The sequence below is a fragment of the Narcine bancroftii genome, chromosome 11, assembly GCF_036971445.1.
Source record: "Narcine bancroftii isolate sNarBan1 chromosome 11, sNarBan1.hap1, whole genome shotgun sequence".
Lineage (NCBI taxonomy): Eukaryota > Metazoa > Chordata > Chondrichthyes > Torpediniformes > Narcinidae > Narcine > Narcine bancroftii.
In genome coordinates, this window is record NC_091479.1 from 51,750,395 (window position 1) to 51,774,799 (window position 24,405).

At 38.0% G+C, this 24,405-nt stretch overlaps 1 long non-coding RNA gene across 1 annotated transcript in view; it reads left to right on the plus strand.

Annotated features, from left to right (window-relative positions):
• LOC138745371 (uncharacterized) overlaps positions 1-24,115 on the plus strand; it is an 87,288-nt gene extending 63,173 nt beyond the window's left edge. Inside the window, exon 4 of the long non-coding RNA XR_011346223.1 lies at positions 23,848-24,115. This is a non-coding gene — a long non-coding RNA (uncharacterized lncRNA). The remainder of the gene's footprint in view (positions 1-23,847) is intronic.
• The last annotated feature ends 290 nt before the right edge of the window (positions 24,116-24,405 follow it).

Below are 24,405 nucleotides of genomic sequence, written 5' to 3' on the forward strand. Positions count from 1 at the left end.
CATTTACATGAATGATTTGGATGATGGCGTGGTAAATTGGGTAGTAAATATGTGGATGATACAAAAGTGGGGGTGTTGTGGATAGTGAGGAGGGTTTTTGTGGACTGCAGAAGGATTTGGACGGCTTAGAAGAGTGGGCTGAATGGTGGCAGATGGAGTTTAATGTAGAGAAGAGAGATGTACTTCATTTTGGGAAAAATACACAAAATGAAGTGAAGGGGAGGGGGTGTTGATGAATGCAGAAGAACCAAGAGATCTTGGAATAACGGTTCAGCGTTCTTTGAGGGTGGCGACTCATGTAGATAGGCTGGTGAATAAGGCTTTTGGTATGGTGGCCTTATAAATCGTAGCATAGAATATAGGAGGTGGGAGGAAATGTTGAGGCCAGGTTTGGAATATTGTGTGCAGTTCTTGTCTCCAAATTATAGGAAGGATATCAATAAGGTAGAGAGGGTGCAGAGAAGATTTACTAAAATGTTTCCTGGATTGCAGTATGTAGAATACGGAGAAAGTTTGAGTAGACTGGGTCTTTATTCATTGGAATGCAGAAGGTTGAGAGGCGATTTGATAGAGGTATATAAATTTATGAAGGAAATAGATAGAGTAGATGTGTATAGTCTCTTTTTTAATTTTTTTTAAATTTTTCACACCATAAACCACATTGACCAAGATACATACATTTTCCTTTTCAAATATATACAGTACCATTTTCTCCCCCCCTCCCTCCTCCCATCCCTCCCTCCCTACCTCCACCCTCATACATTTAAAGTACAAAATGTAAGATACATTAAACCATTCAAACAATGTTGTCATTCAATAAAAATAAACAAGAAATTCCACTGAGTCAATTCTTTTCATTTCCTTCTCCTTTCATTAATTTAGGTAGTGAATGTCCCCAGTAGGTTTTCTCTATTGTGTTTCATGTAAGGCTCCCATATTTGTTCAAATATTTCAATATTATTTCTTAAACTATATGTTATTTTTTCTAATGGAATACATTTATTCATTTCTATATACCATTGTTTTTTTTTTGAAATTATCTTCCAATTTCCAGTTGACATAATACATTTTTTTGCTACGGCTAGAGCTATCATAACAAATCTTTTTTGTGCACCATCCAAATCAATTCCAAATTCTTTGTTCTTTATGTTACTTAGGAGGAAGATCTCTGGATTTTTTGGTATATTGTTTTCTGTAATTTTATTTAATATATGGTTTAGATCTTCCCAAAATTTTTCAACTTTCTCACATGCCCAGATTGCATGAATTGTTGTTCCCATTTCTCTTTTACATCGAAAACATCTGTCAGATACTGTTGGGTCCCATTTATTTAACTTTTGAGGTGTAATGTATAGCCTGTGTATCCAGTTATATTGTATCATACGTAACCTCGTATTTATTGTATTTCTCATCGTTCCAGAACATAACTTCTCCCATGTTTCCTTTTTTATTTTTATATATAAACCTTGTTCCCATTTTTGTTTAGTTTTACCATTTGTTTCCTCATTCTACTTTTCTTGCAGTTTAATATACATATTTGTTATAAATCTTTTGATTATCATTGTATCTGTAATCACATATTCAAAGTTACTTCCCTCTGGTAACCTCAGACTGCTTCCTAATTTGTCCTTCAAGTAGGATCTCAATTGGTAATATGCCAGCACTGTATCTTGAGTTATATTGTATTTATCCTTCATTTGTTCAAAGGATAATAATCTATTTCCTGAAAAACAATTTTCTATTCTTTTGATTCCTTTTTTCTCCCATTCTCTAAAGGAAAGTTTATCTATTGTAAAAGGGAGTAACTTATTTTGCGTCAATATTAGTTTTGGTAATTGGTAATTTGTTTTATTTCTTTCTACATGAATCTTTTTTCCAAATATTGAGTAGATGATGTAATACTGGAGAACTCCTACGTTGTACCAATTTTTCATCCCATTTATATAATATGTGTTCAGGTATCTTTTCCCCTATTTTATCTACTCCTAATCTAGTCCAATCTGGCTTTTCCCTTGTTTGATAAAAATCTGATAGGTATCTTAATTGTGCGGCTCTATAATAATTTTTAAAGTTTGACAGTTGTAAGCCTCCTTGTTTATACCATTCCATTAATTTATCTAGTGCTATCCTCGGTTTCCCCCCTTTCCATAAAAATTTCCTTATTATTTTCTTTAACTCCTTGAAGAATTTCCCTGTCAGTTGTATTGGCAATGCCTGAAATAGGTATAATATCCTTGGGAAAATGTTCATTTTAATACAGTTTATCCTTCCTATTAGTGTTAATGGTAAATCTTTCCAATGCTCTAAATCGTCCTGTAATTTTTTCATTAGTGGATAATAATTGAGTTTATATAGATGGCTGAGAATTTTATTTATTTGTATACCTAGGTATCATATTGCTTGCATTTGCCATCTGAATGGTGATTCCTTCTTAAATTTTGAGAAATCCGCATTATTCATTGGCATTGCTTCACTTTTATTTACGTTAATTTTGTAACCTGACATTTGTCCATATTACTTCATTTTCTTATATAATTCTTTTATTGATAATTCTGTTTCTGTTAAGTATGCTATAACATCATCCGCAAATAAACTGATTTTATATTCCTTGTCTTTTATTTTTATCCCTTTTATTTTATTTTCTGTTCTTATCAATTCTGCTAGTGGTTCTATAGCTAACGCGAACAATAAGGGTGTTTGTGGGCATCCCTGCCGTGTTGACCTGCTTAAGTTAAATTGCTTTGATATATATCCATTTACTGTCACTTTCGCCAATGGCCCCTTATATAATGCTTTAATCCAATTAATATACTTCTCTGGTAAACTGAATTTTTGCAATACTTTAAGTAAATAATTCCATTCTACTCTGTCAAAGGCCTTCTCTGCGTCTAAAGCAACTGCTACTGTTGGCGCTTTACTCCCTTCTACTGCATGAATTAAGTTAATAAATTTACAAATATTGTCTGTTGTGCGTCTTTTTTTAATAAATCCAGTTTGGTCTAGATTTACCATTTTAGGTACATACTCTGCCAATCTGTTTGCTAATAGTTTAGCTATTATCTTATAATCTGTGTTAAGTAATGATATTGATCTATATGATGCTGGTGCGAGTGGATCTTTCCCTTGTTTTAGTATTACTGTAATTATTGCTGTTTTACATGAATCTGGCAAGCTTTGTGTTTTATCAATCTGGTTGATTACTTCCAGGAGGGGAGGAATTAATAAATCTTTAAATGTTTTATAGAATTCTATTGGGAATCCATCCTCTCCTGGTATTTTATTTTTTGGTAATTTTTTTATTATCTCTTGTATTTCTACTATTTCAAATGGTTCTGTTAATTTATTTTGTTCCTCTATTTGTAATTTTGGTAGTTCAATTTTAGTTAAAAATTCATCTATTTTCCCTTCTTTCCCTTCATTTTCAGTTTGGTATAATTGTTCATAGAATTCTCTAAAGTTTTCCTTGATCTCCGTTGGATTATATGTGATTTGTTTGTCTTTTTTCCTTGATGCCAATACCATTTTCTTAGCTTGTTCTGTCTTAAGCTGCCAAGCTAGAATTTTGTGCGTTTTTTCCCCTAGTTCATAATATTTCTGTTTTGTCTTCATTATGTTCTTCTCCACCTTATACGTTTGTAGTGTTTCATATTTTATTTTTTTATCTGCCACTTATCTTCTTTTAGTTGTATCTTCCTTCATTGCTAATTCTTTTTCTATATTTACTATTTCCCTTTCCAACTGCTCTGTTTACTGATTATAGTCCTTCTTCATCTTGGTTACATAACTTATTATTTGCCTTCTGATGAATGCTTTCATTGCATCCCATAGTATAAACTTATCTTTCACTGATTTCATATTTATTTCAAAATACATTTTAATTTGTCTCTCAATGAATTCTCTAAAATCCTGCCTTTTAAGTAGCATGGAGTTTAATCTCCATCTGTACATTCTTGGAGGGCTGTCCTCTAACTCTATTGTCAATATCAAGGGTGAATGGTCCGATAATATTCTAGCTTTATATTCTGTTTTTCTTACTCTATCTTGCATACGAGCTGATAACAAAAATAGGTCTATTCTTGAGTATGTTTTATGTCTAGCCGAGTAACATGAATATTCCTTTTCATTTGGGTGTTGTTTCCTCCATATATCCAAAAGTTGCATTTCTTCCATCGATTTAATTATGAATTTGGTTACTTTGTTCTTTCTGTTAATTTTTTTCCCAGTTTTGTCCATGTTTGAATCCAAATTCAGGTTGAAATCCCCTCCTATTAATATGTTCCCTTGCATATCTGCTATCTTCAAAAAAATATCTTGCATAAACTTTTGATCTTCTTCGTTAGGTGAATATACATTGAGTAGATTCCAAAACTCCGAATATATCTGACATTTTATCATTACATATCTCCCTGCTGGATCTATTATTTCCTCTTCTATTTTAATTGGCACATTTTTACTAATTAATATAGCTACTCCTCTTGCGTTTGAATTATATGACGCTGCTGTTACATGTCCTACCCAATCTCTCTTTAATTTCTTGTGCTCCAATTCAGTTAAATGTGTTTCTTGCAGAAATGCAATATCAATTTTTTCTTTTTTCAGTAAATTTAGCAGTTTCTTCCTTTTAATTTGGTTATGTATTCCGTTAATATTTAAAGTCATATAGTTCAGCGTTGCCATTTTATACTTTGTTTATCTTCCCTTTCCGTTTCTCCATCATCACCTTTCCTTCTTATCCATTTCTGCTTTCTTGTTTTGAACACTTTATAAGACAACATTTCTAAATCATCAAACATTTTCATTATTCTCCTATTTAAAACTTCTTTAACCCCATTCTCCCCTCCCCCTCCTGAGTTGTCCTTTATCCCTTGTCGGACAACCACATCTCCCCTCTCCATTTGGATTTGCGAATTCACTCGCAAACGTCAGCTGATTTTGCAGTGACCGTAACTCCTCCCCACCCAGCCCCCCCCAGAAAAGATTTCAATTTTCATATGTAACAAAGGTCACTCTTTTAATTCTCTCCTTATTCCCTCTATTCCATTTCCCTCCCTTATTAATTCTTGTCTATACTCTATATATTTTCTTCTAAGTACGGATACATTCATGTATGCACACTATATATATACACACATATACCCCTTTACACACATACATATAGATCGTGGTCATTTTTACTCTTATTACATGTCTTCATCTCTCTGCTTGTTTTGTAGTTGTTCTGCAAATTTCCTTGCTTCCTCTGGATCCAAGAATAGTCTGTTTTGTTGCCCTGGAATAACTATTTTAAGTACCGCTGGGTACTTTAACATAAATTTATATCCTTTTTTCCATAAGATCGTTTTTGCTGTATTGAACTCCTTCCTCTTCTTCAGGAGTTCAAAACTGATGTCTGGATAGAAAAAAAATGTTTGACCTTTATATTCCAGTGGCTTTTTGTCTTCTGTTACTTTCTTCATTGCTTTCTCCAATATATTTTCTCTTGTTGTATATCTTAAGAATTTTACTAAAATGGATCTTGGTTTTTGCTGCGGTTGTGGTTTCGGGGCTAGTGTTCTATGTGCCCTCTCTATTTCCATTTCTTCCTGTAATTCTGGTCGTCCTAGGACCCTGGGGATCCAATCTTTTATAAATTCTCTCATATTCTTGCCTTCTTCATCTTCCTTAAGGCCCACTATCTTTATATTATTTCTTCTATTATAGTTTTCTATCATATCTATCTTCTGAGCTAACAGCTCCTGTGCTTCTTTAGCTTTTTTATTAGATTCTTCTAATTTCTCTTTTAATTCTTTTACTTCCATATCTACAAATGTTTCTCGTTTTTCCATATTTTCCACTCTTTTTGCCAACTCTGATATGGCCACCTCCATTTTATTCATTCTTTCTTCTGCATTCTTAATTCTTTTTATCTCATCAAATTCTTGTAATTGCCATTCTTTCACTGATTCCATATATTCTTTAAAAAAAGATTCATCATTGTCTTGCTTTTCTCTTCTTCTTCCACTTCTTTCTCTTCTTCTTCTTCTTCCTCTGGATTGACCATCTGTTGTTTCCTTGTTTTCTTTTTACCCTCTTCTTTCTTGTTGTCGTTATTGTCTGTGTTCTGCACCTGTTGCTGTGTTGCAGGTGTCTCTCTCAGCTGTGGAGATCGACTCCGCAGCTGTTCCCCCCTCCCATCAGTGGTTTTTTTTTTCATGCGCATTGCGCATGCGCGACTCCTCGCGCATGCGGGGTTGCGCACTTTTACTCGGCTCTGTGAGCCATTTTTGTAGTACCGAGCACGGGACCTCCACTGACCTGAGGGAGCGGGCTTCTCTCTCCGCGACGGGCCTCCTCGGACTGGTAAGGCCTTCACCTTCTTCTTCCAACATTCTTTCTTCCTCTTTTCTTCCCGTTGTTTTCGACTTTTCTCTCTTCGCTGCCATTTTCTTCTCACCTTTATTTTTACTTTATTGTAAGTTTTAATCTTGTACCTTTGTGTTTTGTTTTTTTTTTAACTTTTCCGGAGAGGGCTGGAATTCCCTGACCGCCCACTACTCCATCACGTGACTCCTCCACCATTTAAGATTGTTAAAGAGCATTTTATTTATTTAGGTGTTAAAATCACCAGAAATTTTAAAGATTTGGTTAAATTAAATTTTGCTCCTTTATTTGTTTTTGTGAAGCAATCTTTTACTAGATGGGCCCTGTTGACTGTCTTTGGTTGGCCGTATTAATGCTGTTAAAATGATAACATTACTTTGTCATATACCTATTTCAGATAGTCTCTTCTCCTTGAGGGTAAGAGAGATTGGAACGAGGGGTCATAAGTTAAGGGTTAGATGGCAAAATGTTAGAAGTAACACAAGAAGAAGCTTCTTCACTCAGAGAGTGGTGGCTGAGTGGGATGACCTTTCGGAAGAGGTCGTTACAGTAGGGTCAATTTTGTCATTTAACAGGAGGTTGGATGAGTACATGGATGTGAGGGTTTTTGGCAGTGAGCAGGTAGGTGGAACTAGTGGAGTTCACTTAAATCAGTGCGGCCTAGAATGGCCCATGTGGCCTGTTTTCATCCTGTAATTGTTATATGGTCATAAAAGGCTGAGGAACAGTTCCTTCCCACAGGTGGTGAGACCAAAGGATCTGCTCACACTAACATCCAAGGCTCTAATTTGGACAAAATAGTATTTCCTTCAGAGAAAAATACTTCTCCATATGTATCGTTTGTTTTTATGTGTGATATGTCTGGTTTTGTGTCGGAATGTTTGCACCGAGGACCAGAGAATGCCGTTTCGTCGGCTTGTGCTTGTACAGTCAGATGCCAAAAAACTGGACTTGACTTAATCCTGGCGAACTACGGCATGGAACAGGTCCTTCCATCTAATTTGTTCCCCTCGACCAACTTAGGATTAAGGGCTTGTCCCATTTCCTGCATTTGGCCCAGATTCTTCCAAGCTCTTCCCATCCATATATCTGTCTAAATATCTATTAAAATCATAATTGTACTTGCCCCCACAATTTCCTCTAGCAGCTTGTTCCAGATATGGATCGCCCTCTCAGTAACGAATTGTTCCTCAGGCACTGCAAATGTTCATTCCCATCTTAAAGCCATGCCTCAGTGACCAACACTGATTCCTGTGGCACAGCATTGGCCACATCTCTCCCAACCACCCTGTCTCCCACCATGTCATCAAAGGTTCGAATGCTACCTCCCTCCATTTGGACCTCTTTACCACATCACTGACATGAATTATGAACAGTTGGGATGATACCAGCTGCCCTTCACCGGTTTGCAAAAGACTGGTGAACAGCCATACTGTCCATATTCTGTCCATGAACTAACCCACACTCCATGTCAGTATATAGTCCTCAATCACAATCACCCATTCTCCTATTTTGTTTCATCGTCTCTCGTGAAGCACCTTTCCAAATGCCTTAAAATGGATCAACACCCAATCTGGCTCCCACTCATCTAATCTGACAATGACATCCTCAAAAGAACTGGATAGCTGAATCCAACACCATTTCCATCGCCTCTGTCTCATCCCACCATCACGTTAGATGGCCTGCTATCACTTCCTGAATGATTCATTCCAGACATTCCCCACTTTTCTCTTGCCTCGCTGACCATCTTGTTACTCTGTACCAAGAACAACGGCTGATCACTCATCTCCTGGCTCCTCACCACAGAACCTCTCGAAGGAAGAGAGGAGACTTAATAGAAGTACATAAGATGACGATGGGCTTAGATAGGATGGAGAACCAACACCTCTTCCCTGGGGCAGCAACAGCAAAAATCAGAGGGCACCTTTTGAAGGCAAGTGGAGGTAAGTTAAGTGGAGATGAGAAAGGCCAAATGTTATTTTCCACAGAGTGTGGTGGGTGCCTGGAATGCATTGCCAAGGGTGGTCCTTTGTCTATAGGACCGTGGTCAGACTCCAGTTGGAGTACTGTGCTCAATTCTGGTCACCTCACTACTGGAAGGATGTGGTGCAGAGTAGGTTTACAAGGATGTTGCCTGGTTTAGGGAACGTGCCTTGTGAAAGCAGGTGAGTGAACTCAGCCTTTTCTCCTTGGACTGACGGAGGATGAGAGGCGCCTGATAGAGGTGTTTAAGATAATGAGAGGCATTGATTGTTGGATAGTCAGAGGCTTTATCTCTGGGTTGAAGTGGTTGCAACAATAGGACACGGGTTTGGAAATCTACTTACTGATCTGAGGTCATCTAAAAGGTCATGCTGACCCTACAAAGAAGTGAAGGAATCATTCTACACAGATTTCAATTCCAAATCTACCCAGTGTGGACGCTCAAATTTATCCAAGTAATAAATCCAAAAAAAATCAGACAAGAAATATTAAGTGCCCAATAGTAAAATCAGACCACCATCCTTCTTAGGTTTCTGGAAGTGAAGCCCAATCTGATGCCTTCACCATTCCAAATATAATGGTGTGGTAAACCGATGTCGTGCTGTGATTGGGTGCTGCTGACAGGAAATGCCTCCCAAGACCGATCCTACCCATAATTCTTTGTTTGCTCCCCAATCCACTCTGTCTCGATCAGTCAATGAGGGTGACGGCTGTTCCAGTCTATAGTTAATAAAAGCCCATCAGTTTCACTTCAGTCTTATGCGATTATTGATGGTGCATCAAAGATTAAATCTTCAAATCAATATCATCAAATTAAGATTTCGGAATTAAAATTTGGACAGCTTGAAATAGATTTAAAACTTTAAATAATGTTATCATTTTAACAGCATTAATACGGCCAACCAAAGACAAAGTCGACAGGGCCCATCTAGTAAAAGATTGCTTCACAAAAACAAATAAAGGAGCAAAATTTAATTTAACCAAATCTTTAAAATTCCTGGTGATTTTAACACCTAAATAAATAAAATGCTCTTTAACAATCTTAAATGGTGGAGGAGTCACGTGATGGAGTAGTGGCCGGTCAGGGAATTCCAGCCATCTCTGGAAAAGTTGAAAAAAAAACACACAATTCACAAAGGTACAAGAATAAAAATTAAAACAAAGTAAAAGTAAAGGTGAGAAGAAAATGGCAGCGAAGAGAGAAAAGTCGAAAGCAACGGGAAGAAGAGAAGAAGAAAGAACGTCGGAAGAAGAAGGTGAAGGCCTTACCTGTCCGAGGAGGCCCGCCGTGGAGAGAGAAGCCCGCTCCCTAAGGTCGGTGGAAGTCCCAAGCTCAGGACTACAAAAATGGCTCGCGGAGCCGAGTAAAAGTGCGCAACCGCGTATGCGCATGAAAAAAAACACACTGACGGGAGGGGGGAACAGCTGAGGAGTCGATGTCCACAGCTGAGAGTGACAGCTGCAACACAGCAACAGGAAGAGAACACAGAAAACAACAAGAACAAGAAAGAAGAGGGTAAAAAGAAAACAAGGAAACAACAGATGGCCAACCCAGAGGAAGAAGAAGAAGAACATAGAGAAATGGAAGAAGAAGGGAAAGGCAGGACAATGGATACATTTTTATTAAAGAATATATGGAATCAGTAAAAAAATGTCAATTACAAGAATTTAATGAAATAAAAAGAAGAATTAAGAGTGCAGAAGAAAAAATGAATAAAATAGAGATGGTCATATCAGAGATAGGAAAAAGAGTGGATAATGTGGAAGAACGAGAAATAATCGTAGAAATGGAAGTAGAGGACTTAAAAGATAAATTAGAAGAATCTAATAAAAAAGATAGAGTCACTTGAGCTGTTAGCTCAGAAGATAGATATAATGGAAAACTATAATAGAAGAAATAATATAAAGATAGTGGGCCTTAAGGAAGATTAAGAAGGCAAGAATATGAGAGAATTTATAAAAGATTGGATCCCCAGGGTCCTAGGAAGACCAGAATTACAGGAAGAAATGGAAATAAAGAGGGCACATAGAACACTAGCCCCGAAACCACAACCACAACAAAAACCAAGATCCATTTTAGTAAAATTCTTAAGATATACAACAAGAGAAAATATATTGGAGAAAGCAATGAAGAAAATAAGAGCAGACAAAAAGCCACTGGAATATAAAGGTCAAAATTTTTTTTTCTATCCAGACATAAGTTTTGAACTCCTGAAGAAGAGGAAGGAGTTCAATACAGCAAAAACGATCTTATGGAAAAAAGGATATAAATTTGTTAAAGTACCCAGCGGTACTTAAAATAGTTATTCCAGGGCAACAAAACAGACTATTCTTGGATCCGGAGGAAGCACGAAAATTTGCAGAACAACTACAAAACAAGCAGAGAGATGAAGACATGTAATAAGAGTAAAAATGACCACGAACTATATGTATGTGTGTATATGGGTAATATATATATATATATATATATATATATAGATGTGTATGTATATATGTGTGTCCATGAGTGTATCCGTATTTAGAGGAAAATATATAGAGTATAGATAAGAATTAATAAGGGAATGAAAGGGAACAGAGGAAATAAGGAGGGAATTAAAAGAGTGACCTTTGTTATATATGAAAATTGAAAACTTTTCCGGGGGGGCTGGGTGGGGAGGAGTTACAGTCATTGCGAAATCAGTTGATGCTTGCGAGTGAATTCGCAAATCCAAATGGAGAGGGGAGATGTGGTTGCCCAAAAAGGGATAAAGGGCAACTCAGGAAGGGGAGGTGATAGAGGGGTTAAAGAAATTTTAGATAGGAGAATAAGGGAAATGTTTGATGTTTTAGAAATGTTGTCTTATAAAGTGTTCAAAACAAGAAAGCAGAAATGGATAAGAAGGAAAGGTGATGATGAGGAAACGGAAAGGGAAGATAAACAAAGTATGAAATGGCTACGTTGAACTATATGACTTTAAATATTAACGGAATACATAACCAAATCAAAAGGAAGAAACTGCTAAATTTACTGAAAAAAGAAAAAATTGATATAGCATTCGTGCAAGAAACACATTTAACTGAAATGGAGCATAAGAAATTAATGAGAGATTGGGTAGGACATGTAACATCAGCGTCATATAATTCAAAAGCTAGAGGAGTAGCTATATTAATCAGTAAAAATGTACCAATTTTAATAGAAGAGGAAATAATAGATCCAGCAGGGAGATATGTAATGATAAAATGTCAGATATACTCGGAGTTTTGGAATTTACTCAATGTATATTCACCTAACGAAGAAGATCAAAAATTTATGCAAGATATTTTTTTGAAGATAGCAGACACGCAAGGAAACATATTAATAGGAGGGGATTTCAACTTTAATTTGGATTCAAATATGGATAAAACTGGGAAAAAAATTAACAGAAAGAACAAAGTAACCAAATTTATAATTAAATCGATGCAAGAAATTCAACTATTGGATATATGGAGGAAACAACACCCAAAGGAAAAGGAATATTCATATTATTCGGGTAGACATAAAACATACTCAGCTCGTATGGAAGACAGAGTAAGAAAAACAGAATATAAAGCTAGAATATTATCGGACCATTCACCTTTGATATTGACAATATCCAAGAATGTATAGATGGAGATTAAACTCCATGCTACTTAAAAGGCAGGATTTTAGAGAATTCATTGAAAGACAAATTAAAATGTACTTTGAAATAAATACGGAATCAGTGAAAGATAAGTTTATACTATGGGACGCAAGGAAAGCGTTCATCAGAGGGCAAATAATAAGTTATGTAACCAAGATGAAGAAGGACTACAATCAGGAAACAGAGCAGTTGGAAAGAGAAATAGTAAATATAGAAAAAGAATTAACAATGAAGGAAGACACAACTAAAAGAAAAGAATTGGCAGATAAAAAAAATAAAATATGAAACACTACAAACATATAAGATGGAGAAGAACATAATGAAGACAAAACAGAAATATTATGAACTAGGAGAAACAACGCACAAAATTCTAGCATGGCAGCTTAAGACAGAACAAACTAAGAGAATGGTATTGGCATCAAGGAAAAAAGACAAACAAATCACATAAAATCCAACGGAGATTAATGAAAACTTCAGAGAATTCTATGAACAATTATACCAAACTGAAAATGAAGGGAAAGAAGGGAAAATAGATGAATTTTTAACTAAAATTGAACTACCAAAATTACAAATAGAGGAAAAAAATAAATTAACAGAACCATTTAAAATAGTAGAAATACAAGAGATAATAAAAAAAACTACCAAATAATAAAACACCAGGAGAGGACGGATTCCCAATAAAATTCTATAAAACATTTAAAGATTTATTAATTCCTCCCCTCCTGGAAGTAATCAACCAGATTGACAAAACACAAAGCTTACCAGATTCATGCAAAACAGCAATAAATACAGTAATACCAAAGATAGGGAAAGATCCACTCGCACCAGCATCATATAGACCAATATCATTACTTAACACAGATTATAAGATAATAGCTAAACTATTAGCAAACAGATTAGCCGATTATGTACCTAAAATGGTAAATCTAGACCAAACTGGATTTATTAAAAAAAGACGAACAACAGACAATATTTGTAAATTTATTAACTTAATTCATGCAGTAGAAGGGAGTATAGCGCCAACAGTAGCAGTTGCTTTAGATGTAGAGAAGGCCTTTGACAGAGTGGAATGGAATTATTTATTCAAAGCATTGCAAAAATTCAGTTTACCAGAGAAATATATTAATTGGATTAAAGCATTATATAAGGGTCCATTGGCGAAAGTGACAGTAAATGGATATATATCAAAGTAATTTAATTTAAGCAGATCAACAAGGCAGAGATGCCCACTATCACCCTTATTGTTCGCGTTAGCTGTAGAACTACTAGCAGAATTGATAAGAACAGAAAATAAAATAAAAGGGATAAAAATAAAAGACAAGAAATATAAAATCAGTTTATTTGCAGATGATGTTATAGTATACTTAACAGAACCAGAATTGTCAATAAAAGAATTACATAAGAAATTGAAGGAATATGGAGAAGTGTTGGGTAACAAGATTAACGCAAATAAAAGTGAAGCAATGCCAATCAATAATGCAGATTTCTCAAAATTTAAGAAGGAATCACCATTCAGATGGCAAATGCAAGCAATAAGATACCTAGGTATACACATAAATAAAAACCTCGGCCATCTATATAAACTCAATTATTATCCACTAATGAAAAAATTACAGAACGATTTAGAGCATTGGAAAGATTTACCACTAACACTAATAGGAAGGATAAACTGTATTAAAATGAACATTTTCCCAAGGATACAATACCTATTTCAGGCATTGCCAATATACTTGACAGAGAAATTCTTCAAGGAGTTAAAGAAAATAATAAGGAAATTTTTATGGAAAGGTGGGAAACCGAGGATAGTACTAGATAAATTAACAGAATGGTATAAACAAGGAGGCTTACAACTGCCAAACTTTAAATATTATTATAGAGCCGAACAATTAAGATACCTATCAGATTTTTATCAAACAAGGGAAAAGCCAGATTGGACTAGATTAGAACTAGATAAAATAGGGGAGAAGATACCTGAACACATATAAATGGGATGAAAAATTGGTACAATGTAGGAGTTCTCCGGTATTACATCATCTGCTCAATATTTGGAAGAAGATTCATGTAGAAAGGAATAAAACAAATTTCCAATTACCAAAACTAATACTGATGCAAAATCAGTTAATCCCTTTTACAATAGATAACCTTTCCTTGAAAGAATGGGAGAAAAAAGGAATCAAAAGATTAGAAAATTGTTTTTCAGGAAATAAATTACTATCCTTTGAACAAATGAAGGATAAATATTACATAACTCAAGATACAGTGTTGGCATACTACCAACTGAGATCCTACTTGAAGGACAAATTGGGAAGCAGTCTGAGGTTACCAGAGGGAAGTAATTTTGAATATGTGATTACAGATACAATGATAATCAAAAAATGTATAACAAATATGTATATTAAACTGCAAGAAAAGGAGAATGAGGAAACAAATGGTAAAACTAAACAAAAATGGGAACAAGATTTAAACATAAAGATAAAGAAGGAAACATGGGAGAATTTATGCTCTGTAACTATGAGAAATACAATAAACACGAGGTTACGTATGATACAATATAACTGGATACACATTACACTGGATACACATTACACCTCAAAAGTTAAATAAATGGGACCCAACAGTATCTGACAGATGTTTTCGTTGTTAAAAAGAAATGGGAACAACAATTCATGCAATCTGGACATGTGAGAAAGTTGAAAAATTTGGGGAAGATCTAAACCAGATATTAAATAAAATTACAGAAAACAATATACCAACAAACCCAGAGATCTTCCTCCTAAGTAACATAAAAAACAAACAATTTGGAATTGATTTGGAGGATGCACAAAAAAGATTTGTTAAGATAGCTCTAGCCGTAGCAAAAAAATGTATTATGTCAACCTGGAAATTAGAAGATAATTTGAGAATACAACAATGGTATATAGAAATGAATAAATGTATTCCATTAGAAAAAATAACATATAATCAAGAAATAATATTGAAATATTGGAACAAATATGGGAGCCATACATGAAACATAATAGAGAAAACCTACCAGGGACATCTACCACCTAAATTAACGAAAGGAGAAGGAAATGAAAAGAATTGACTCAGTGGAATTTCTTGTTTATTTTTATTGAATGACAACATTGTTTGACTGGTTTAATGTATCTTACTTAGATTCTGTACTTTAAATGAATTGGGGGGGGGTAGGGAGGGTGGGATGGGAGGAGGGAGGGGTGGGGTAGAAAATGACACTATATATTTGAAAAGGAAAATGTATGTATCTTGGTCAATGTGGTTTATGGTGTGAAAAATAAAAAATTAAAAAAAAACAATCTTAAATGGTATATTGTCATATATAGGATCATGTGAGTTGATTGGGAATAATTCAATTTTATGAAAATGTAGATTCAGAGGAAAGTTTAGTGGTGATAACAGAGGCCAGATGTTATTTTCCACAGAGTGTGGTGGGTGCCTGGAATGCATTGCCAAGGGTGGTGATGGAGGCTGGAACAAGAGGGACATTCAAAAGACAACATGGAATGTCCAGGGAAGTTCTAATTTATTCATCACAATCCCACCTGAAATCACCATTATTGACGGATTGCGATGAAGGGTATTGGTCATCCTAATGAGTTCTAGAACATTCCATTCTGTTATAAACAGGGTGAATGCGATGTTGGGATTCATTTCCAGAGAGACAGCAGGCAAGAGCAGGGGTGTGATGTTGAGACTCCATCAAGCTCAGGTAAGGCCTCTCTTGGAGTATTGGGGACAGTTTTGGTGCCTTATTTGAGAAACAAAGTGCTGGCTTTGGAGAGGGTTGAGAGAAGATTTACTGGAATGTGACCAGGATTGAAAGGGTTAACATTATGAGGAATGGTTTTCAGCTGGATTACGTAGGATGAGGGGAAACATATTGAGGCAGTTCAAATGCTAAAGGCCTGGCCAGAGTAAATGGGGAAAGGATGTTTCCCATGGCCTGGATTTTAGGACGAGGGTATAATTTCTGGAGAAAAGATGCCAATTTAAAAGCGAGATTCAGAAAAATTTCTTTAGCCAGAGGTTCATGATCTGTGGAGCTTGATCCCACAGGCGGCTGTGGAAGCGAGGTCTTTGGGAGTATTTAAGGCAGAGATTGCTATGCTTTGTATTAGTCTGGGAATCTTGGTTTAAGGGAAGAAGCCAGGGAATGTGTTAAATATTCGACCAGCAGCAATAGATATTCACAAAGGCAAGGGTATCTTCACAACAATCATTTATTTATTAATAATCTCTTACTTCACTCGAAACTTAAATCTAACTTATCCACATGATGTGCAAATCTGTGTGCATGCGCGCATGGGACAAAACCCAAACTATTAAATTATAAGCTTAATTCTGAAGAGATGATTTTAATGTTCAGTCTCAGAAATTTTTGTGTTGAAAATAGTCTTTACTGCTGTTCAAAAGCAATTATGGAGGAAGCGTGAGCCATCAGACCTCAAAACTCACAAATTTCTTGTCAAGTTGCTTCCAAAGAATTGTTTCTTCATATGACTGATTTTCCACTCTTGCATGGAAATTTCAGGACGTTTTTCTTCCCCAATGATTTAAAAAACCCAAGCAAGGGTTACACGAAGTCCCATGAAGAAACAGACACAATAGAACTGCCCTTGTATCATTGTGCCTCCTGTGAGTTTCAAAAATCCCAACAGAACCACAAAGTACAAGACACGGCTTTAATTCGAGTCACACCAGCGGGAATAAGTAGTATTAATGTCAGGTGGACAGTGTCACCTGGCTAATACAAGAATCTCATTGGAATTTTACCATGGGGAGGTACAATATTTAAGGCATATTCTTGAATATAAATTTGATGGACATCCCTTTAAACTTGTTTGAGGTACATTGTTTCATGTCTCAGCTTTTCACATTTCTGGATGCACTTTCTTAAGAAATGGAAATGATAGACGTCAAACAAGACTTCACATGAACAAGTCAACTCGAATAGATGTCATTTCTCATGTACAAATGAGTTGCTGTCTGAGATGCTGGATTCCAATCAGTTTAACATCCATGTTTTGTATGCCTTGGGCTTTGAAGACTTCCTCACTGTGCTGTAGGTTTGGAACGGGCCACGATTTGAACTGAACAGGAGTCTGGCAGAGGCTGCGGGAGCATCGGAGACAAATCCACGGTCACCCAATGACTGTGAAGGGACTCTCTTTGACCTCTCTTTGCCTGACTGTAAGGGGAGCCAGTCAATGTTCAGGCTCACAGTGAATCTTTGTCTGCATTATTGTCAGACTGAGGGCAATGATTTCAGATTCAGATTTATAGTCAAGGTACATGAATGATCGCACATACAACCCTGAGATTTGTTATCTTGTGGGCCAGGCCAAATGACCACTTCTTGGAATTGCAAGAAAAAACTGGACACTGCGGAAACAAATAAAGAAATGGAAACAAACTGTGCAATAAAGAGAAGTGGGAAAAATCAATAAAGTGGCAAAGTAAAGTCCTTAAATGAAGCCCTGATTGAGTTTGTTGTTGAAGAGTCTGATGGTGGAGGGGGAGCGGCTGTTCCTGAACCTAGTGGTGTGAGTCTTGTGGCCCCTACACCCTATCCAGCGAGAACAGAACATGTGCTGTGTGGTGTGGATCCTTGATGATAGCTGCTGTAATATTGTTGATGATGTGTAATATTACATTTCTGTTTGATTACATGACAATAAATCGTATCTAATCTGATCTGAAAGCAAGTATTTACCACTCAGCTTTGGGGAGTGTGGGGCTGAACTGCCTTCTTGAACTGCAGCCATCTTTCTGGTGAAGCTGCTTTTAGGCAGGAGGGTGGGGGAGGGGGTCTTCCAGGATAAAAATCCAAGGATGATGAAGGACCAGCAATATATTTCCAAGTAGGAATGGTGCAGGACTTGGAAGCTGTGGGAAAACTAACAGCCTGGTGCTACAAGTGTGTGGGATACATGACATGAGGAACGTTTGCTGGCTCTCGGCCTGGACTCGTTAGAATTTAGGAGAATGTGTGGGGGGGAAGGTCCTCATTGAAACATTTTGAATGGTGACAGGCATAGTCAGAGTGGATGTAGAACAGTTGTTTCCTATGGTGGAAGAGTTGAAGAGAAGGAACAACTTCAGGATTGAAGGAATTCCACTTAGAGCAGAAATGTGGAGGAATTTCTGTAGCCAGAGGGTGGTGAATCTGTGGAATTTGTTGCCACAGGCAGTTATGGAGCCAGGTCATCGGCAGAGATTCTTGATTAGTCAGAGCATCAAGGGGAGAAGGCCAGGTAGTGGGGCTGAATAGACTATTTCTGCTCCATAGTCTTGCATTCACCTGGACAGGAGCGATATTTTCTTATTTTAATTATCTAAACCTTGGTGAGACACCAGGATTGCTTTGATCTCCTTACCATCACATTTTAAAATTGGAGCCAGTTTGAGGTGTGTGGTTTGCTGCAGGTGTTCATCCCACTTTTCTTTGTTCTTTTGACTGATTATGTTCCCTATTTCTTGCCAATCCAGCTGAAAGTTGTTAACCATGAGGACCGAGCAATTCTGGCCTCTCGGTGATATAGAGGGGCAACTGATTCGATTAATCCTTGTACTTAACGTGTAAATGGCACTTGGCAAGAACTTGTATTTCCTCCCCTATAACTGTTTTTAAGATGGAGCATCTGTGTGTGGTAGCTGGCCCTCCTTCATTGTTCTGGGCCTGAGGGAAACCGCTCTTTCTGTATTGAGTTCCATCCATATCATTTTGTTGTTCATGTGGACATGGATGTAAAAATTTGGCTCTTTGTGGCCCACGGATGGATAACATGTTCACTTTGGTTTGGTTCCACTTCTGATTCATTGGTATCTGGATTTCAGTGTCTGGCTTTTCCCGTCTCTTGGTCAAAATGTACTTTTCAGGAGGCTGGCTGGTAATCTTTCCTCAGTTTAATCAATGGGCATCTTGCTTTGATGTGCCCCTTCACATTGCATTTGTGGCATTTGGCTTTTTGAAATAGCAAATATTGGGACTTTGATTCGTCTTCCCACAGCGAAAACATTTTTGGCGGGCAGGTTCCTGGCGGGAAGAATCTTGGCGCCAAGATTTATTGATAGCCAAGTCTCTCGGACAGACATCTGCATTGCTTCCCACTGTCTCGGCGGCAGTCGCAATGTCTAACTCCAGTTCAGGTGTCAGATTTTGTGTTGCAATTTGTTTTCCTCGGGTCGTTTGTTCAGCTAAACCCATTATGAATTGATCTCTTGACGTCTTTGATCTGTCCAACTGCATTGTATCTAGAGAGTTTACATAATGCAGCCATGAAATTGGGGACAGACTCTCTGTGTTGTTGTTGATGTCGGTAAAATTTATGACTTTCTGTCATCTCTGGAGGTGGGGAGTTAAGGTGCTGAGCGATCACTTGACAGATTTCAGCAGATGTTTTTGTTGAAGGCATATGTGAGCTCGTCAGCGATCTTAAGAGCTCAGGTGCCTCCTCCCATTAGGGTTAAAAACAATGCCCGTTTTTATTGGATGTAGGATTTTCAGTCATATCATGTGCAATACAATGATCATCAAAACCTTCTACATAAGCTTCCCACGTGTCTTCATCTTCATTGGATTAGTCTAAGGGAGCTGCAGGAACTGCTGCCGTCATCTCACTGTCTTCTGGAGTAGAAATGATAAATGTGTCATGGTTGAGTGAGTTCTTGAATCCTCGTCGCCACTGTTATGTTCGAGCCCCCCATTGTAAATAATGACAGTCATATCGTCAATGCCAACTAACTCAATGCTTTATTCATTACATACTACAGAAATGACTACCAAATGTTCAGTATAAATCATTTCATACACGTAATGGTGTCATATCCAACAGAGAGGTGAGCATTGATGATGTCTGTGGGAAAGGAGAAAGGGAAAGGGGAGAGAGACAGATCTTGGGGAAGGTGATGGGGGAGAATTGAAGTGGGGAGCTTAACGACAGCCAGAGAAGTCAATATTAATGTTATTCAGTTTCAGCAAAATTTGTGACACATATTCTTGTCAATCTCTGATTCCGAGCATGAGATTCAGCTCCCTTCCCAGCACAGGACATGTCGGACAGGCCTTGATCCTGCTGACACAGTGGTGGAGATAAGTGGGGGTGTAGGAGCAGATTTGTTCAAAAGTGGCGTGTATTTTTGAACTGTAAGACCACGACATCATCAAGACATTCTACAAGTGGGTGAAGAGCAAGAGGATAAGACGTGAAAGAATAGGACCTATCAAGTGTAACAATGGGAAAGTGAGGAAATAGCAGAGGGGTTGATGAAGATTTGACGATGGAACAGGATCTTGGTGATTGAAGTGATGACCTGCAGCAAACTGAAAAGCTTGAGCCTGGAGATAAAAGAGAGAGGATGTGGTGGAGCTTTTGGAAAGCATCAAGTTGGAGAAGTGGCTGGGACCAGATGAGATGGATCCCAGGCGACTCTAGGAGGTGAGGGAGGAGATCGCTGAACCTCTGGCAACGATCTTCGAATCATCGATGGGACGGGAGAGGTTCCGGAGGATGTTGATTCTTTATTCAGGAAAGTGAGTAGAGGTAGCCCAGGAAATGATCGAGCAGTGGTTGGTCAATTGATGGAGAAGATGATGAGAGGCAGGATTTATGAACATTTGGAGAGGTGGAATACAATGAGGAAGAGTCAACGTGACTTTGTCCAGGGCAGGTTGAGCCTTACGAGCCTGATTGAATTTCTTTGAGGCTGTGACTGAACCCATTGATGAAGGAAGAGCAGGAGATGTTGGGTATATGAATTTCTGCAAGGCATTTGATAAGGTTCCCTATGCAAGTGTTATTGAGAAGGTATGGAGGCAAAGCAACCAAAGGGGCATTGCATTGTGGATGCAGAATGAGCTTGACCACAGATGGGAGAGAGTGGTTGTGGACGGGTCCTATTCTGCATGGAGGTAGGTGCCCAGTGGTGTTCTTCAGGGATCTGTTCTGGGAACCATTGTGATTTGGATCAATGACCTGGATGAGGAAGTGGAGGGATGGGTTAGTCAGTTTGCAGATGACACAGTGATTTGGGGTGTTGTGGATAGTGTGGAGGCCTGTCAGAGGTTACAGCAGGACATTGTTTGGAAGCAAAACCCCGGCTGAGTAGTGGCAGTTGGAATTCAATCCAAAGAAATGCAAACTGGTTCATTTTGGTAGGTCAGATATGATGGCAGAATTTAGTTTTAATGGTAAGACTCTTGGCAGTGTGGAGGATCACAGGGATCTTGTGGTTTGAGTCCATAGGGGGCTCCAAAAAGCTGTTCAGGTTGATTCTGTGATTAACAAGGCATACTGTCTATTGGACCATTAATCGTAGAATTGCATTTAGGAGACGAGAGGGTTAAGAGATGATTGACTGGAATGATACCAGGATTCAAAGGGTTAGCATTTGAGGAATCGTTTTAAGCTTTTTGGCTGTTCTTGATAGAGTACAGAGGATGAGGGGAAATTTATTGAGGCAGTTCAAATGCTGGAAGGCCGAGCCAGAGTAGATGTGTCAAGGATGTTTCCCATGACAGTGGATTGTAGGATAAGAGGGCATAATGTCAGGATAAAAGGGTGTCAATTTAAAACAGAGATGCAAAATATTTCTTTAGTCCGGGGCTCACGAGTCTGTGAAGCTTGTTGCTAAAGGCGATTGTGGAAGTGAGGTCATTGGGAGTAATTAAGGCAGAGATTGAGATGTATAGGATTTGTCAGGGAATCATGGTTTATAGGAAGAAAGCCAGGGAATGTGTTAAATACGAGACCAGCAGCAATAGAAATTCACAAAGAAAACAATATCTTCCAAACAATCGTTTTATTTATTTATAGTTTATCATTTGTTCCTTAACTCTAAACATAAATGTAACTTAACCCCACAATGTGCAAATGAATGTGTGGGTGGGTGCGTGCGTGCGTGCGTGCGTGCGTGCGTGCGTGCGTGCGTGCGTGCGTGCGTGCGTGCGTGCGTGCGTGCGTGCGTGCGTGTGAGGAGGGGGTGCCCATTATAGTTTAAGCTAAATTCTGAAGAGATGATTTTAAAGAGAAGATTTTGTTCCATTTTTTTTTCTCTCACTCTTCTCTGAACTTTTTAGTGAAGAAGTCTAACATATGTTTTCTGATTCAGAATCAGAATTTATTGTCAAGAACAAGTAATGAATTTCAGTGATTTGGGGTAGCAGAATAGTGCAAACATTCATGTTATAACCATCTTTTAACATTGCTTTAAAAAATGAAGTTAACAGTGGAAAAAAACAAGGCAGTGTCTTTTGCTCATTGATTATTCAAGAATTTGGTGGCATCGGAGAAGAAGCTGTCCTCGTGGCATGCGCTGCTTGTCCTTAGGCTCAAGTACCTTTCTCCGAAGGGTAGCAGAGTGAAGACATTATGGTCTGGGTGGTGGGGGTCTTTGCTGATACAGGATTCTTTTTTAATATAACGCCTCACGTAGATGTTGTCGATGAAGTGAATTCTGCCGCCGATGATGTGGCAGGGTGAACTTCCTGAGAGTTGGCGCCTCTATACCAGGCAGTGATGAAACCAGCCAGAATGCTCTCCAAAGTTCACCTGTGGAGGTTACCGGTGTCTTGGATGAAATACCAAAGCACCTAATACACCTCAGAATGTATAGCCACTGGCGAGCCTTCTTTCTGAATAGATTCTTGATCATCTCCACTGCTGAATCCTCCATGAAGATCGAATCGTGGTCTGCAGACTTCACCCTGATATCCATAATTATCTCCTCTGTTTTGGTGTCATTGAGGGAAAGGATGTCGTTGTTACACAGTAGCCGAGCTGATCTATGTCCCTCCTGTACACTTTGTCATTCCATTTGTTATTTGGCCGAGATTTGTCCTGTCATCGGGAAACACGCAGAAAGCAATGGAAATGTGCCTCGCCACATGGTCACGTGTTAACAATAATGAGAGCGATGTGGGCAAAGCACAAATTCTTAGAGTGGGCCTGTGCTGAGAAACTGTGGGGAGGAGACGTAGTTTCCGATTCATACTGGCTGTTGTCTTTGGTTGAGAGAGTTAAGTATCCAATTGCAGAGTGAGGTACAGGGGGGTGAGAGATTTTACTTCTTGACCAGCACTGAGTTGATAGCAGTTTTGAAGGACAAGCTGTAGTCAATGAAGAGCACACTTTAGTTCTCAGGGTCAATCTGATATTTACAATAGACAATAGGAGCTGGAGTGGGCCCTTCGGCCCGTCGAGCCAGCACCACCATTTTACAAATCCTGGCTGATCACTACCATCAATACCCCTTTCCAGCCTTATCCCCATAACCCTTAACTCCTTTGCCCTATGATTTCCCTTTTTGGATCAACAAAGACGACCTAAATGAATTGAATTATGAATTAACCACATGTCATCTCTTTTGCCTCCCTTGTTGCTCGACGTTCAATATTAATGAATTGGAAAGATGCTGTTGCCCCTAAAAACACTCAATTACTCCGTGATATGGTGGCAGGCCTAACTTTGAATTAATCAGATGTTCTTCCACAGATTCACATTTAAACATTCTACGTCCATGGGCACCTTTAATTCAACATTTTGGTAACAATTAATCACTTGGGCCTTGCTTTATATGTTTGTTTTCTTTAATGGTAGTGAAATTTTATGTACTCACAAAAGAACTTCAGAAGGGAAGGTGAAGGAATTTGGAGTATCGTATACTCTTTAAATCATGTTCTATTAGACATATGTTATAATTGTTTAAATGTTTATCACTTTATTTCTGTTTGTTATGATATAATGGTTAGAAATGATCAATTATTTTTATAATTTGTATTTTATCTGAATCTTCCTTTTTATGTATTACCATTGATTAATGGCTTCTGTTTGTTTCCTGTTTCTTAAAGGCCACTGGAAATATTTTAAAAGAGAGCCTCATGCCTTTGAAGCAATGGGCCTCCTGCCGGGTACCGGATATGAAATGGGCCACCAGCCGGATGTGGAAAGGGCCTCCTGCCAGATGCCGGATGTGGCTTAGTCCTCCTGCCGGATGTGGAATGGGCCTCCATCCGGATGCCGGATGTGAAATGGGCCTCCTGCCGGATGTGGAATGGGACTCCTGCCGGATGCTGGATGTGGAATAGTCCTCCTGCCGGATGTGGAAAGAGCCTCAATCCGGATGCCGGATGTGCAGTGTGCCTCCTGCTGGGAAGGTAATTGTTTACATATTTTTTGGTCTCATGCACCTATTTCCACTTTTTGTGAAGATACCTTTCATATCTTGTCAGGTTCAGAATCAGGATTTATTGTCAAGAACATGTCCTAATATTTGGTGATTTGGGGCAGCAGGACGGAGCAAACATTCATCTTATAACCATCGTTCAGAACTAAACTTAAAAATAAAGTTAACAGTGCACAAAAAAGCAAGGCTGTGTCTTTGGCTCATTGATTATACAGGATCTGGT